Raw genomic sequence first — 16,073 nt, forward strand, 5'->3', positions numbered from 1 at the left:
CTAATTTTTTTTTCTTTTCTTGTCTCCTATAGCTGGCCACAAGAAAAGACAAAATAAATTAGGGAAAATCATTTTAGCCTCCCCAAGCTCGCCTCCATCTCTATTCTCGTTCTCCAGTCTGAACTTGCCCTCTCTCCTCTCTCTTTCTCTCTCTGCACTACAAGAATCAAAAGTTCAAAACCCATATATTTCAGTTTATTTATCTGTCTGCAAAATCAGAAGTTTAAAACCCGTATCGATATATCATTTCAGATTTTTCGGAAAATCAAAACCCATATCTTTCAATTTCCATCCCGCTGTTCCAGTTTTGGTTCACCATCTCTCACTCTCTCTGCAACTGCTAACTTGTATGTATATTGTTTTGCAAACTTGTGTAATCTTGAGGGTAAAATTAGCATCACAACTCCTCCATCAGCCATTGCCCTCACTTTCCTTTTATTTCCTCCCATTTTTGGGAGGATAAGAAAACTACTATATAAACTTATACATAACCCTCCAAAGCCTTCCCTCTCCTTTCTTTTCCTTCACCCATTTTAGCCAAAACAAAATTGTTTTTAACACCCTCCGTCACTTTCCCTTCCCTTTCCTCCCTTTTCCATTCCACCAAACTGACCCGTACTTCTCATCTATTACTCTCTTTCCTTCATGTACACAAGTTAAACCTTGTGTATTTTGGATGGTAATGGTATGGATCCGTAGAAATGAATCGGAGTTTGAAGGAATCTCTGATCGGAGGGAGGTCGCAGTACCGACGAGGTCTCAGTCTCAACAGAATCTCCAAGGATACGGACGAGAACTTGGATCTCTTCTTTAGGAATCGCCGGAGTCTCTCCGTTGCTTCGTCCGACGAATCCGATGGTACGATTCCTCTTTATATGCACTGCATTATCCTTCTCTTTGAATCTCACTACTCCTTATTTACTTGTGGACTGTGATATTTCATTCAAAGCTGTATGATTTAGTTTAATGCACAGTTAATTTGGATCTGATTCTGTTCAATCAGCCAATTAATGCCTTCACTACTGGTTCATAATTTAATTCATACATGTTCAATTATTGGGATTTTATGAAGCTAGAGCATTTTGATTTCAGTGTTAATTTACTTTTCATTACCTAATTGCAGTTTCAGTGAAATTGGGGAGGCTTTCAGTTGGATTAGCGAAACCCTAACTACCAGACCGACTTCTTCTTCTACGTCTTCGTCCGAGGACACCAATTCATGGGCTGTTCATGCTTAGTCGCCGCCGGACTGCACTAATGGCAGTGGCCGGGCATACGCTTCATTCTCTCTCCAAGGATTCATGAGATTTCGAAGGCAGGTGATCAGGATTATACCAGCTCGGTGCCTCCTCTTGATTACAAGGCAAACCCCTTGTTTCCATCCTTGGTAAAGCCAATGATTTAGGTACTACTATCTCTCTCTATTTGTATATGCCATATATATTTATATATATTTGGTAGAATTTAAATCTTGTCCCGAACTCTATAAGTGTTTAAGTAGACTTCTCATATATGAATTATGGAAATTAAAAATTGGTCCCCAATCCATTGGTTTCAATGTAATTAAATTGTCTAATAAAAAAGATTGAATTTTGGTCAGATTGTGTCAAGTAAGAGTTACTAATATACATTGTAGTCCTATGTTGAGGAACAAGACGATACCGTTTATAAATGTTCTTTGGAGGCATGAAGGAGTTGAGGAGGCTACTTGGGAGCTCGAACAAAAGGTTCGCTCCAAGTATCCAGAATTGTTTTCTCCCTTAGGTATGGCTTGATTTTGGGGACGAAATCTTTTAAAGTTAAGGAGAATGTAATGTCTATGACTATATATATATATATATAAATGCTATGGTTATAAGATATATTTTTTTTAAAACATAAGTGGGCCCCACCATTATATTAAACCTCACAAAAGGCCTAATTGCCATTTACTACATCAGTTTTTCTCTCACTGTGTCCAATAGCTTCGTCTTTTTTTTTTTTTTTTTTTTTCTTCTACAATTTCAAGGCTTGATCTTTCTCACACCAATTGGAATTTGGTAATACCTGGTGAAGTAAAGTTGGAGAGCTCGTCGAGGCCGTCGATTTGATAGGAGCCAAGTACCATTTGGCCAAGCCTAGGGATTTCGAATTTAGGGCTTGAAATTGGAAATTTTGGGGTTTTTCTTCAATTTGGAGAGGTAGGGGTCTCAAATACATGATTTCTTATGCTTTTGTGAATTTTTTCTCTATAATTTGTCGATTTGCATGCTTAATTAGTTTGAATTCTTACAAATTGCTTAAATATTGTATATGAAAAATGTGGCTATGTGTTAGTTGATACATTGTGTATAAGCATGCATATATGAATATAATTTAGGCTTTGTATACTTACTATGTGATATCCATGTTGAATGAAAGCATAACTTACATATTTTAGAAATTTATTATGGAAAACATATATGAAAAATCTATTGTTGAATTGATGATTAGAAGCATGAAGCATTCATGCATCTATTGGGAAAGAAAAAGGAAAAAGTGTTTTGAAAGAAATGAAATTGTTTTGGGAAAAATAATTTTTGAAAAGTGTTTGTGAAAAACTCGGACGCCTAGGAGGCGCCTAGTGGTCCGTGGTGTTAATATGACCTAGAGGGAGCTAGAGAGAGACTCTAGTATGATTGAGCTACCTATGCCTAGACGACGCCATGGAGGTGCCATGTGGTCGGGAAAAGCAAGCCAACCCTCCCCTCGTGGCGACATAGAGGTGTTATGGGCCGGATTGCATTAACGGTTTGCATTAAAGTGACATTGACATGACATTGCATTTCATTAGCATATTTGGTGTATTTGTGATTGGATGATATTTATTTACATGCTTGTTGTGGTGTTATTGATGTGTATTCCCTATGACATGATCCCACTTACGTTTTACCTATTCTTTGCATTAATTCACAAGGTCATAAGAAATGTGTCTTAGACACTTCCTGTGATACTCCCGGATTTCCGGATACGGGTTGGCCAGGCCCACGCCCGACTACCTGAGGATATCAAATAAATTAGTAATAAACGAACACAAAATACAATTAAGGAAACATGAATAAATAAAAATTTGCTGAAAAGAAACTAGAATGATAAATCAAATACTGAAACCTCAGAATAAAATTAAATTAATAAAGAATTATTCTGATACATCCAAATTCTCCATTTCTAATACAACTCGGGAATCCATCTGGTGGACCCCTAATAAAATCATCACTTAGAAATGAACCACCAAAAAAGAAACCAATGCTAAACCATACAGGAACCGCCTACGTCGTCGGAAGAATGAGAAGTCGTCTCTGCTCAGCACAAACAAGATCTAAGACCTGAAACCGTCCGTTACCTGAAAAATAATAGTAGGTCAGGCCCACGAACAAGTTCTATCCTAACTACAATCCAAACAGAGACCCGATACGTAGATACATCCTAGATGTCTCAACCATATCTATATAGTCCGTAAATAGATATATACATATAACCACGCTACAGGACTCTCACTAGACTATGCTAAGGGTCTCAACCTGAATAGAAGGCAACATGCAAAAACACACCTGAGTGGGCATGACTACCTAAGCCTAACAGGGTATACCTCAACCAACATAGCTAGCTATGCATCCTACTGCATATACGCTCTCTAACTGTCAACTATGAGACTCAAGCTTAGATCGCGATACCATAATTATATATATAAAGTCCGATCCTATCCAACCATAAGAAATTCAGCTAGTCGTTCAGCTTGTTCAGTCGCACAGACTAACATAAATTAAGTGTATATACATCCCATTTAAATACAATGTTGAGTCAGTTAACTATTCGTCGCCAAAACACAACATATAATTAGGATTTGAATGTTTTAATTAAATCCCTATCCTTCCTATTAACAGAAAATATAAACAACCATCCAATATGTCATTCAACTATTTTAGTTGACAGGACATGAAACCATGTAGGATTCAATTGTTTTAGTTAATCCATTCCGTATGTATGAATGGGTTAGAATTAGCGTTTTGATCTAATCCGTCCCTCCGTATGTCACCGTCCCATATCGGTACATACCATGCATATGATCCGTAAATGATGCATTAACTCAATCATTACACCAAATATAATCCACATAAATCCATGTAGCTGATAAAACAAAATTGGAACAGTTTATCAATTAAATATCCATGACAATATCCATGAAATTGACGAGACAAAACTTAATCGTTTGTCAACTTAAAATCCAGAATCCATTCATATAATTGACAGAAAATATGCAATTAATTCTTCAATTAAGTCCAGGTTAACTCCCATGTAAATTACAAAACCTATGTTTTAGTTTAGCAATTTAAGTTGAAAACCATCATCCAGTTGAAAACCATCATCCAATTAATTGCAGAATAGTGTATCTAACAATTCAACAATTTAAAGCAAACCTTTTACTCATGTAATTGCAGGAAAATTAATGTTTCCGCAGTATAAAAATCCAAAGTATGCACAGGTCCAATTTATTAACTAAAAGACTCTACTGTGCATCTAAAACAAAAATTAGAAACATGTTATAATTCATTAAATTTCCATATTAGAGCAAGCAAGTAATTTCTATCCTTAATCTACGTAATTGCAGAACGGATTTTTTAATTCAGCAATTATATTCCCGAGTGTGCACAGATCAAATTTATTAAGTAAATGACCCTAATGTGCATTTAAAACAAGATTAAAATCATGTTATAATTACTTAAGTCGCCCATTTAAAAATTGAACAACTATTTCCCTTCCAACCGTTAACAGTATGTAAATTGTCTAAATTTCACACTGATCATTCCCTTCCTATAATAGGCTAACTTATGCAATTAGAGAGATTAAGATCTCTTGAAATTACTTTTAAAATTTTTAGTTCACTCCCTAAAACAATTTAGAACTCCAAACATAGCCCAAACAGTTCCCGAACAGCTCCAGATTGCAACCAAACGTAACCTAACCAAAGAGCCTTCTCTTGAAAATCATAGAGCAGGCTCTTTACAACATGGAGCCTGCTCTACAAAAACTTAGAGAGCCTGCTCTAGAAACTTAGAGCCTACTCCATACAAACTTAGAGCCTGCTCTTGAAACTTAGAGCCTGCTCTTAAAGGCTTAGAGCCTCCTCTGTCCAGTTTTGCTCCGTTTCGCCTTTCAGCTTCATCTCCGACTATTCCCAACCTTCGGTTCATCTTTAATACTGAGTTTAAGAATCCTATTTACACCCAAAATCATCCCCATGACTGGTTTTATAATCCGTTCAATCACTGAATTAAACTACGCAAGTTAACTTTCCTCTAATCATTAACAGTACTGAAAAGTTGTCTACTTTCCTACTGTTTAACACTTTAGCATAAATGTATAAACTATGCAATAAGAGGTTTAAATACACTTGAAGTTTAAATTAAGAACCCCAAGTGCCCTCAAAACACAATTCGAAAGAATTAAAATCATCCAAACGGTGTCCAGAAAATCAGAAAACACTAAAATACGTCAAAATAGGAGAGAGCCTGCTCTTGAAACTTAGAGCAGGCTCTTATATGCATGAAGCCGGCACCATACCATCTTGGAGCCGGCTCTTGAAGAGTGGGAGCCGGCTCTTGGCTTCCCAGAGCTGGCTCTCTCCCTCTCTGTGAGCCTCCAGTCCATTCCAGCTTTGTTTCCGACCTTCTGTTTCGACTCCGACCACTTCCAATCCCTTTGTTCTTCCTTAAAAATGACCTCAGTAGTCTAATATATATCCAGTAGCATCCCAATGATTTGTTTTGGCAGTTAAAATTTATTATTGTGACTTAAAACCCCTATCAATTCATTACGCGTTACCACAAAACTCGAACTTCAATACTGTGATACCCCTCGATTCTAGAGCCACAGGTGATCAAGTCCGGGCACAGATCCGAGGGATACCAAACAATCAATATGTAATTGAACACAGAATATATAAAAAAAAAATGAAATAAGATAAAATAATAATAAGCTCATAAGAATTCTAAATACGAAAAATCCTTGAAATAAAATTTTAATATAATTTAAACCTTCCAATCCTTACAACTCGGGAATCCACCAAGTGGACCCCTAATAATCCTCAACTGTAAATGAAATACAGAATAAAAACCCAAAACTAAAATAAGAAATAAATTCTTATATAGTCGGAATAGTGAGTGTCTGTACCTACATCACCACGATCATTCCCTAAGCCTGGTACTCACCAACACCTGAAAAATAAGGGTGGGTCAGGCCCACATGCAAGTTCCATACTACTACAATCCATACATAAACCCGATACGCAGATACATCCTAGATAGCTCGGCAATAGCTAAAATAGTCCATATAGATACAGATACACACTATAGGACGCTCACTAGTCCAATAGGTCTGTTTCAGCCTGAGTAGAGATACCATGCAAATCGCACATACTGTGGTCATGTGTATCTAGACCTACCAAGGAACAACACCTGTGTCCAGTTATCCATCCTAGGCGATATACGCACCCTAACCATGGTCCTGAGACTCAAGCTCATACCATGGCACCATAATGATATGTATATAAAGTCCGTATACTCCTAATACAAAATATCATCCATCTTTTGTAGTGGTCTGATATAAGTATAACAATCCATCCAGAAACCAAAGTAGGTCATTCAATTCATAATTAATATGAGACAAATATGAGTGGGACTGAACCTTTATGGTAAATTCACACCTCAATCCAGAATAGGTAGGTTATAGTGTTTGAACTAATCCATACCTAGTATGTCACTGTCCCATACCGGTGCATACCATCCTTCATCCAATATAGTTGACAAATTAATAATAAATATTCATCAATCATACTCCAAAATAAACATAAATACAATATATTATATGTATGACCAAATTATGCATCCAGTATATGATTATAATCATAAAACTTCCATTTAAATTGTTAAAGCATTGATAGACAATTTAAACCATCCATATCCATCCAATTGACAAAACAAAAATTTCAATAGTTCATCAATTAACACCCACACCATGGTATAATGACTATGCACATTATACTAGACATCCCTAACCATACTCTCATACTAGTTCATTTAAATTATTAAAACAAAGACTAGTAATGAAAATCCTCTTTAATCCCTGACGGCATGAAAATTATCGTTTCATTACATGACGTCCTTTTTAATCCTCCATGTTAAAGCCTGTGCTTGACATAATATGTCAACTAAGAAGTCTCACAACACATTATATACAACCCCAATGGTATTTTATACTTACCAAAATAAACTGGTTAAAACAAACCGGCAAATAAAAACTCCTCCACTCCTAACAGCATGCAACAATGTATTTAATTTACATGACGTCCACAACCACAACCCAACCAACCCTCATGGAACTTAAATATATCACAAATATCTTTGGTACAACATCCCTAAAATATCTTTCAATTCAGTCCATTCAATTGGCTAACCAAACTAGAAATTTAAGACTTTCTCCTTCCTGGACAACATGCACATTAATCTTTTTTTAAAAATTCATGATGTCCATTTATATTAACACATTAGCATATACTAACTATTTTATGGTTTTAATAGGTTAATTTTAAACATCTAAAACCCCACACCACTTTCCATTAATTTCATTTAAGCCCCTAAAATCAGAAAAACCACAAAAATGCACTTACTGTGCATTACCAAAAGTGGAGCCGGCTCCATTATATTTTGGAGCCTGCTCTATCCTCTTGGAGTCGGCTCCATAATAGTTTAGAGCCTGCTCCATCTCAATGGAGCCGGCTCCTTTGAAGAATGGAGCCTGCTCCATTATCTGAACCTCCGTCTTCTTTAATTCCGGACACTTTCTGACTTTCCAGTTGACCCTGTTCAAGTTCCTAACCCACTGTTTTAAGTTCCAAACCATCCCAACTAATTATAAGAAGTAATTTTGCATCATTACATGAATCAAAACAAGTGTACATTTAAGAGAAATCATGGTTAAAACAGGTACATAATCCAACTGTAAAAGCAGTCCTAAAACAAATTCAATTTCATGCAATTAAATTCCTTTAAATTCAATCACGTTAATTAATAAATTTTACTGTCCATTTAAGTCCTAACAATCCTAAAAGCTTCTCCAATTCCAATATGAATTAATTGACAAAACATAAACCATAAACGAAACAGTTTATGCTTCCCTTGTTTGCCCTCTCTGCTACCGGCGAACTCCATCCTTCGGTTCTGAATTTTTTTTTTTAAGTTTACAAGATTCAATCAGAGTCTAAACAATCTTAGAAGCCCTTCATGTTCCAATGTAAATCAATTGACAAAAATCTAAACCGAAAATAACACAATTTATGCAAGAGAACTGAGACCAGTTAATTAAGCATGCAACAGGTTACAGTCTGATAATCTTGTGTCAACCTTCCATTTTAAAGTTAAATTAATTTCCTGGAGACCATATAGAATGCACAGAACACAAGTTTACACAGGAAGGAGATAGAATGAAACTTGCCTTTAGGTTTCGGTTTGAAACCTTACAATGTCGTCCATGGAGTTTCTGACGAACGGACGACCGGCAACCTTGCTACTGCTCAGTTCCAATACCACAATCCATCCACTCCTTCCTCCTTGATACGACCTTCAGGTCACGGTTGAACTCCTAATTGGTGGCCCATATAGTTTCCCCTTGAAACCATTATGTGTGCCTCTGTTTTCTCTCTCAAGAATTCTTACGTGCATATTTTTTTTTTTTTAACCCTAGCAGACTTGTAAAGTTAAATATATAGGCTACCATAAAAACTTAACCCTAATTCCAACCTCCTATAAGTCGGCACCCATAATTACATAATCGTAACACCCTAAACCTAATTAATTAATTACACGTAAAACAAATAATGAAAGCAAATAAATAATCACTCAAAACACATAAATAAATTCACGACAATAAATAATTAAATACATACCCACTATTCACAATTAAACAATATTAATTTAAATACACACTATTAATCACTTAAGAAAAATAAAACAACTAAATCACATAATTAAATTAATTAATCAATAAATAAATAAATAAAAATTCCAATTTTATCCTTTTTAAAACTAGGGGTATTACATTCTTCCCCCTTGCAAAAAGGAATTCCGTCCTCGGAATTCACGAAACTTTGAATTAATGACTTCTCAAAATTCATTTCCGTTTTCGTGTGGCACAGCTATTTTATATGAGCTCCACCCAAATTCCAACACAACCAACAATAACCAAGTTTCTATGTTTAAGAAATACCATACCTGTACAACTCTTAAGTTGTATCTATCAACGATCCAATCCTACCCAATATTTAGTGAAAGGTAACGATCCCTATTCCTCCAAGTTCCATAAAACAGACGCATATAATTTCTATGCATCCAGCGCTAACAAATTGGTAACACTAACCAATAGGCTACTGCCTAAATTGATAAACAATATCCTTGAAAAGTCAGTGTAACAGGTAAAACTGGCCTTCCTCCAAAAACATCGCTTTCAATACGGAAGACATCCCAAGCAACCATTTCCTGATAGAAACTCCCATGTACGAGTTCAACAATGTACAAAATCCGATTGCTGCCTCCAAACCACGCTCAACCATTTCCAAAAGAGAATATTTATCTCCGATGTATCCTTAAATAAAGGCAATGTCTTATTATATAACCTCGCTTCCATGCAAGACCAAACAGTGAGAGATCGGCACACATACTATCCAAAATCCCCAAACATCTCAGTCATCCTGACCTTCCTAGAATCAGAAAGACAACTGCCAGTCCTCTTTCAGTACCCTAAACTCATCTGAGTAAAATACGACCTCCTGTGGGATCAGCTCAAATATTCTAAGTTAACCGCCTCCATTTCCCTGGTAATAGCAAGTGCTATTATTTCCACATGCTAAACTCAATTATCTTATCAACTGATAAGATCATCCTCCTCCCTATTACTTCTATCGGACGAAACTCAATGCAAAGTGTGATTCCCCACATCTATCCATCTAAACCGTCTCGTGATCCGTGCTATTCATAGGAACTGATATCTTACCAGTTCCAAAATAAACAAAATGAAACTGATTTAATTGTATCAGTCAGCCAATATCCCCACCAAAATCCTGACCCTTGTGTAGAATCAGCCATCTCTCCTCTAGATCTGTGGAAACTACTCTATTAGTCCCGTTCTAGTAAGAGAAGTGACTGCAAGGATCTAAGGATCTTTGACGGTCCATCTAGATTACCTACTAGATATCAGACTTTGAGGCAAATCACTATGTCCCTTCTCCTACCTGCCTTCCAACCATCTGCTTCCTTTTTCGAAGCATCATGTTTCCTCCAAGACCCACTAAGAACTAAGAGTTGTGAACCTCAGTCCTTACATCCCTCATCCAATTTGTCGAATGAAAGTATTGTTAGTCTGGTAACAATAGCTTCCATAATTAGATGTTCGGCCTCATCTTCATGTCTTTGACATCTTACTTGTCTGATACAAGTAAGTGTCTAATAAACATCCTGTCCAAATACAACTTCAGATGGAATCTCTTCATCCTCCAAATAGATTACAATTTCTAGCAACAACTATTTATTGCAAATTGTGACCCTTAAAAAAAAATTCCCATATTATTTGTGCAAATGAAGAGACTTTGCTTCATCCTCGATATGCAACTCCACCAACTCCTCCTAATGACATGCGCTCATAAATCAAATTCTTGATTATGAATAGACTGATGAATAGTTAATCCGTCTACTACCCTCAGTCGGTGTCATCCTAATAAGTACTTACACCAGTATAAAATCCTCCTGCTGACTTGGGAATTTTTTATTATTTTAGAAGATATTCAGCTACGCCGTTTCCTCCAATTAACCATCGTGACACTATAGTTTATCAAATGAATCTATATCATTTGACACAAACTGTAAGTTTACTTTTCCCATCCTGAAAATGTACTATAACTACGCATGTCCAGGTTCATTAGATTGGCTTCAGGTAGGTATACTTACCAAATCCTATGACCACATGCCCAAAATCCTAGCGCAATTAATGTTATTCCTCCAAAACGATAATTGACTGTTCACTCACTTGCGTCCTCAACTAAATCGTATTCCCGATCCTGAATAATTAACAAAAAGAAAACACATAATGCACTCACAAAAACACAATAAAATACAATAGAATCCTACGTAAAACATCGTTCCTCCTAGAAAAAAAAAATCTCTTTTAGAAATCAACTTTACCGGATTGGTTCACAATCTCCTTTTCCAGTTCCAGAGGTAATCATCCAACCCCGAAACATAAGCTCAAATCATAGCTTATAACAAAAATCCATTTGTTTCAGCAAATTCCCAAGGCTTAACCTCCATCCTCCTTATACCTAGAATGCAACCGTCTAATGGAGCTATAAGAAAGTAACTTAGACCGTCACAACCTAATTCCCATACTCCCTAGAACGTGATATCACATCATTGCAGCGTTCCGATAATAACTCTATCCGATCCTAAACTCCTGAAGAGTTCTCTTTAGCAACCTCTTTTAAGGTAACATGAAATTTTTTAACTATATGTAGGTCTATCCTCACCAACTCTACTAGTATTGTTCATTATACTACTAGCGAACAAGATTCCCCTTGTGCGATCCTTGATTGACAAGATTCGATATCCTCTTTTTGGGGTGTGTTGCAATCTCCTCCACTAGAATTCTCTTCGGACTCCTATTCCCTGGTTGCCTCCTTTATGAGAACAACTAAAATCGTGTTGGTCCCTTTATGCGGTGACCTAAAACATACTCTTAAATCCTTCCTTGGCTTATACTTCAAAAGTAGCTCCAATAGGAACTAAACCTTTGATCCCAAGTTTTGCTTCTGATAGAGAACTCGATAATGTACTCCTCTACTCCTTCGGGTCTGATTCACAGTCGCCTTGGACCCCATCCTCCACCTAGGGTCAACCATTCCATAATTATGAAATATAATTGACATCACCTGCTCTTCTTAACGAACCGTAAAAGAGTATAACGAATCCTAATATGACTCTAAGTTTTAAGAGACGTAACGTGGAAAACTTCTAACGAAAGACACTCCTAAGGACACTAGAACCTGGAGTGCTCTGATACCAACTGTGATACCCCTCGATTCTAGAGCCACAGGTGATCAAGTCCGGGCACAGATCCGAGGGATACCAAACAATCAATATGTAATTGAACACATAATATAAAAAAAATGAAATAAGATAAAATAATAATAAGCTGATAAGAATTCTAAATACGAAAAATCCTTCAAATAAAATTTTGATATAATTTAAACCTTTCAATCCTTACAACTCGGGAATCCACCAAGTGGACCCCTAATAATCCTCAATTGTAAATGAAATACAGAATTAAAACCCAAAACTAAAATAAGAAAGAAACTCCTATATAGTCGAAATAGTGAGTGTCTGTATCTGCATCACCATGATCAAGCCCTAAGCCTGGTACTCACGAACACCTGAAAAATAAGGATGGGTCAGGCCCACATGCAAGTTCCATACTACTACAATCCATACATAAACCCGATACGCAGATACATCCTAGATAGCTCGGCAATAGCTAAAATAGTCCACATAGATATAGATACACACTATAGGATGCTCAGTAGTCCAATAGGTCTGTCTCAGCCTGAGTAGAGATACCATGCAAATCGCACATACTGTGGTCATGTGTATCTAGACCTACCAGGGAACAACACCTATGTCCAGTTATCCATCCTAGGCGATATACGCACCCTAACCATAGTCCTGAGACTCAAGCTCATACCATGGCACCATAATGATATGTATATAAGGTCCGTATACTCCTAATACAAAATATCATCCATCTTTTGTAGTGGTCTGATATAAGTATAACAATCCATCCAGAAACCAAAGTAGGTCATTCAATTCATAATTGATATGACACAAATATGAGTGGGATTGAACCTTTATGGTAAATTCACACCTCAATCCAGAATAGGTAGGTTATAGTGTTTGAACTAATCCATACCTAGTATGCCACCGTTCCATACCGGTGCATACCATCCTCCATCCAATATAGTTGACAAATTAATAATAAATATTCATCAACCATACACCAAAATAAACATAAATACAGTTTATTATATGTATCACCAAATTATGCATCCAGTATATGATTATAATCATAAAACTTCCATTTAAATTGTTAAAGCATTGATAGACAATTTAAACCATCCATATCCATCTAATTGACAAAACAGAAATTTCAATAGTTCATCAATTAACACCCACACCATGGTATAATGACTATCAGAAATATGAGCTGAGCACATTATACTAGACATCCCTAACCATACTCTCATACTAGTTCATTTAAATTATTAAAACAAAGACTAGAAATGAAAATCCTCCTTAATCCCTGACGGCATGAAAATTATCGTTTCATTACATGACGTCCTTTTTAATCCTCCATGTTAAAGCCTGTGCTTGACATAATATGTCAACTAAGAAGTCTCATAACACATTATATACAACCCCAATGGTATTTTATACTTACCAAAATAAATTGGTTAAAACAAACCGGCAAATAAAAACTCCTCCACTCCTGACAGCATGCAACAATATATTTAAATTACATGACGTCCACAACCACAACCCAACCAACCCTTATGGAACTTAAATATATCAGAAATATCTTTGGTACAACATCCCTAAAATATCTTTCAATTCAGTCCATTCAATTGGCTAACCAAACTAGAAATTTAAGACTTTCTCCTTCCTGGACAACATGCACATTAATCTTTTTTTAAAAATTCATGATGTCCATTTATATTAACACACTAGCATATACTAACTATTTTATGGTTTTAATAGGTTAATTTTAAACATCTAAAACCCCACACCACTTTCCATTAATTTCATTTAAGCCCCTGAAATCAGAAAAACCACAAAAACGCACTTACTGTGCATTACCAAAAGTGGAGCCGGCTCCATTATATTTTGGAGCCTGCTCTATCCTCTTGGAGCTGGCTCCATAATAGTTTAGAGCCTGCTCCATCTCAATGGAGCCGGCTCCTTTGAAGAATGGAGCCTGCTCCATTATCTGAACCTCCGTCTTCTTTAATTCCGGACACTTTCTGACTTTCCGGTTGCCCCTGTTCAAGTTCCTAACCCACTGTTTTAAGTTCCAGACCATCCCAACTAATTATAAGAAGTAATTTTGCATCATTAGATGAATCAAAACAAGTGTACATTCAAGAGAAATCATGGTTAAAATAGGTACATAATCCAACTGTAAAAGCAGTCCTAAAACAAATTCAATTTCATGCAATTAAATTCCTTTAAATTCAATCACGTTAATTAAATAAATTTTACTGTCCATTTAAGTCCTAACAATCCTAGAAGCTTCTCCAATTCCAATATGAATTAATTGACAAAACATAAACCATAAACGAAACAGTTTATGCTTCCCTTGTTTGCCCTCTCTGCTACCGGCGAACTCCATCATTCGGTTCTGAATTTTTTTTTTTTAAGTTTACAAGGTTCAATCAGAGTCTAAACAACCCTAGAAGCCCTTCATGTTCCAATGTAAATCAATTGACAAAATCTAAACCGAAAATAACACAATTTATGCAAGAGAACTGAGACCAGTTAATTAAGCATGCAACAGGTTACAGTCTGATAATCTTGTGTCAACCTTCGATTTTAAAGTTAAATTAATTTCCTGGAGACCATAAAGAATGCACAGAACACAAGTTTACACAGGAAGGAGATAGAACGAAACTTGCCTTTAGGTTTCGGTTTGAAACCTTACAATGTCGTCCATGGAGTTTCCGACGAACGGACGACCGGCAACCTTCCTACTGCTCAGTTCTAATACCACAATCCATCCACTCCTTCCTCCTTGATACGACCTTCAGGTCACGGTTGAACTCCTAACTGGTGGCCCATATAGTTTCCTCTCGAAACCATTATGTGTGCCTCTATTTTCTCTCTCAAGAATTCTTACGTGCATAGGTTTTTTTTTTTTTAACCCTAGTAGACTTGTAAAGTTAAATATATAGGCTACCATAAAAACTTAACCCTAATTCCAACCTCCTATAAGTCGGCACCCATAATTACATAATCGTAACACCCTAAACCTAATTAATTAATTACACATAAAACAAATAATGAAAGCAAATAAATAATCACTCAAAACACTAAATAAATTCACGACAATAAATAATTAAATACATACTCACTATTCACAATTAAACAATATTAATTTAAATACACACTATTAATCACTTAAGAAAAATAAAACAACTAAATCACATAATTAAATCAATAAATAAATAAATAAATAAAAATTCCAATTTTATCCTTTTTAAAACTAGGGGTATTACATTCTTCCCCCTTACAAAAAGGAATTCCGTCCTCCAAACATAGCCCAAACAGTTCCCGGACAGCTCCAGATTGCAACCAAATGTAACCTAACCAAAGAGTCTTCTCTTGAAAATCATAAAGCGGGCACTACACCATTGAGCCTGCTCTACAAAAACTTAGAGCCTGCTCTTGAAACTTAGAGCCTGCTCTTAAAGGCTTAGAGCCTCCTCTGTCCAGTTTTGCTCTGTTTCGCCTTTCAGCTTCGTCTCCGGCTATTCCCAACCTTCGGTTCATCTTTAATACTAAGTTTAAGAATCCTATTTACACCCAAAAATCATCCCCATGACTGGTTTTATAATCCGTTCAATCACTGAATTAAACTACGCAAGTTAACTTTCCTCTAACCATTAACAGAACTGAAAAATTGTCTACTTTCCTACTGTTTAACACTTTAGCATAAATGTATAAACTATGTAATAAGAGGTTTAAATACACTTGAAGTTTAAATTAAGAACCCCAAGTGCCCTCACAACACAATTTGAAAGAATTAAAATCATCCAAACGGTGCCCAGAAAATCAGAAAACACTAAAATACGTCAAAATAGGAGAGAGCCTGCTCTTGAAACTTAGAGCAGGCTCTTATATGCATGGAGCCGGCTCCATACCATCTTGGAGCCGGCTCTTGAAGAGTGGGAACCGGCTCTTGGCTTC

At 36.2% G+C, this 16,073-nt stretch overlaps 1 protein-coding gene across 12 annotated transcripts in view; it reads left to right on the forward strand.

Annotated features, from left to right (window-relative positions):
* The first annotated feature begins 532 nt into the window (after positions 1–532).
* Positions 533–16,073, forward strand: part of LOC132306658 (membrane protein of ER body-like protein) — a 41,173-nt gene continuing 25,632 nt past the window's right edge. For 5 of the 12 annotated variants that reach the window (XM_059804135.1, XM_059804139.1, XM_059804141.1 and 2 more), the window contains exons 1-2: positions 536–858; positions 1,124–1,405. The gene's annotated coding sequence lies outside the window, so the exon portion shown is untranslated. Of the gene's footprint in view, positions 859–1,123; positions 1,406–2,008; positions 2,181–16,073 lie in introns of all 12 variants that reach the window. The other 7 variants (XM_059804133.1, XM_059804136.1, XM_059804138.1 and 4 more) reach the window with 4 other exon arrangements.

Source organism: Cornus florida, unplaced genomic scaffold (assembly GCF_030987335.1).
Source record: "Cornus florida cultivar Cherokee Brave unplaced genomic scaffold, ASM3098733v1 CherokeeBrave_3.0.0_Hap2_Chr05, whole genome shotgun sequence".
Taxonomy (NCBI): Eukaryota; Viridiplantae; Streptophyta; class Magnoliopsida; order Cornales; family Cornaceae; genus Cornus; species Cornus florida.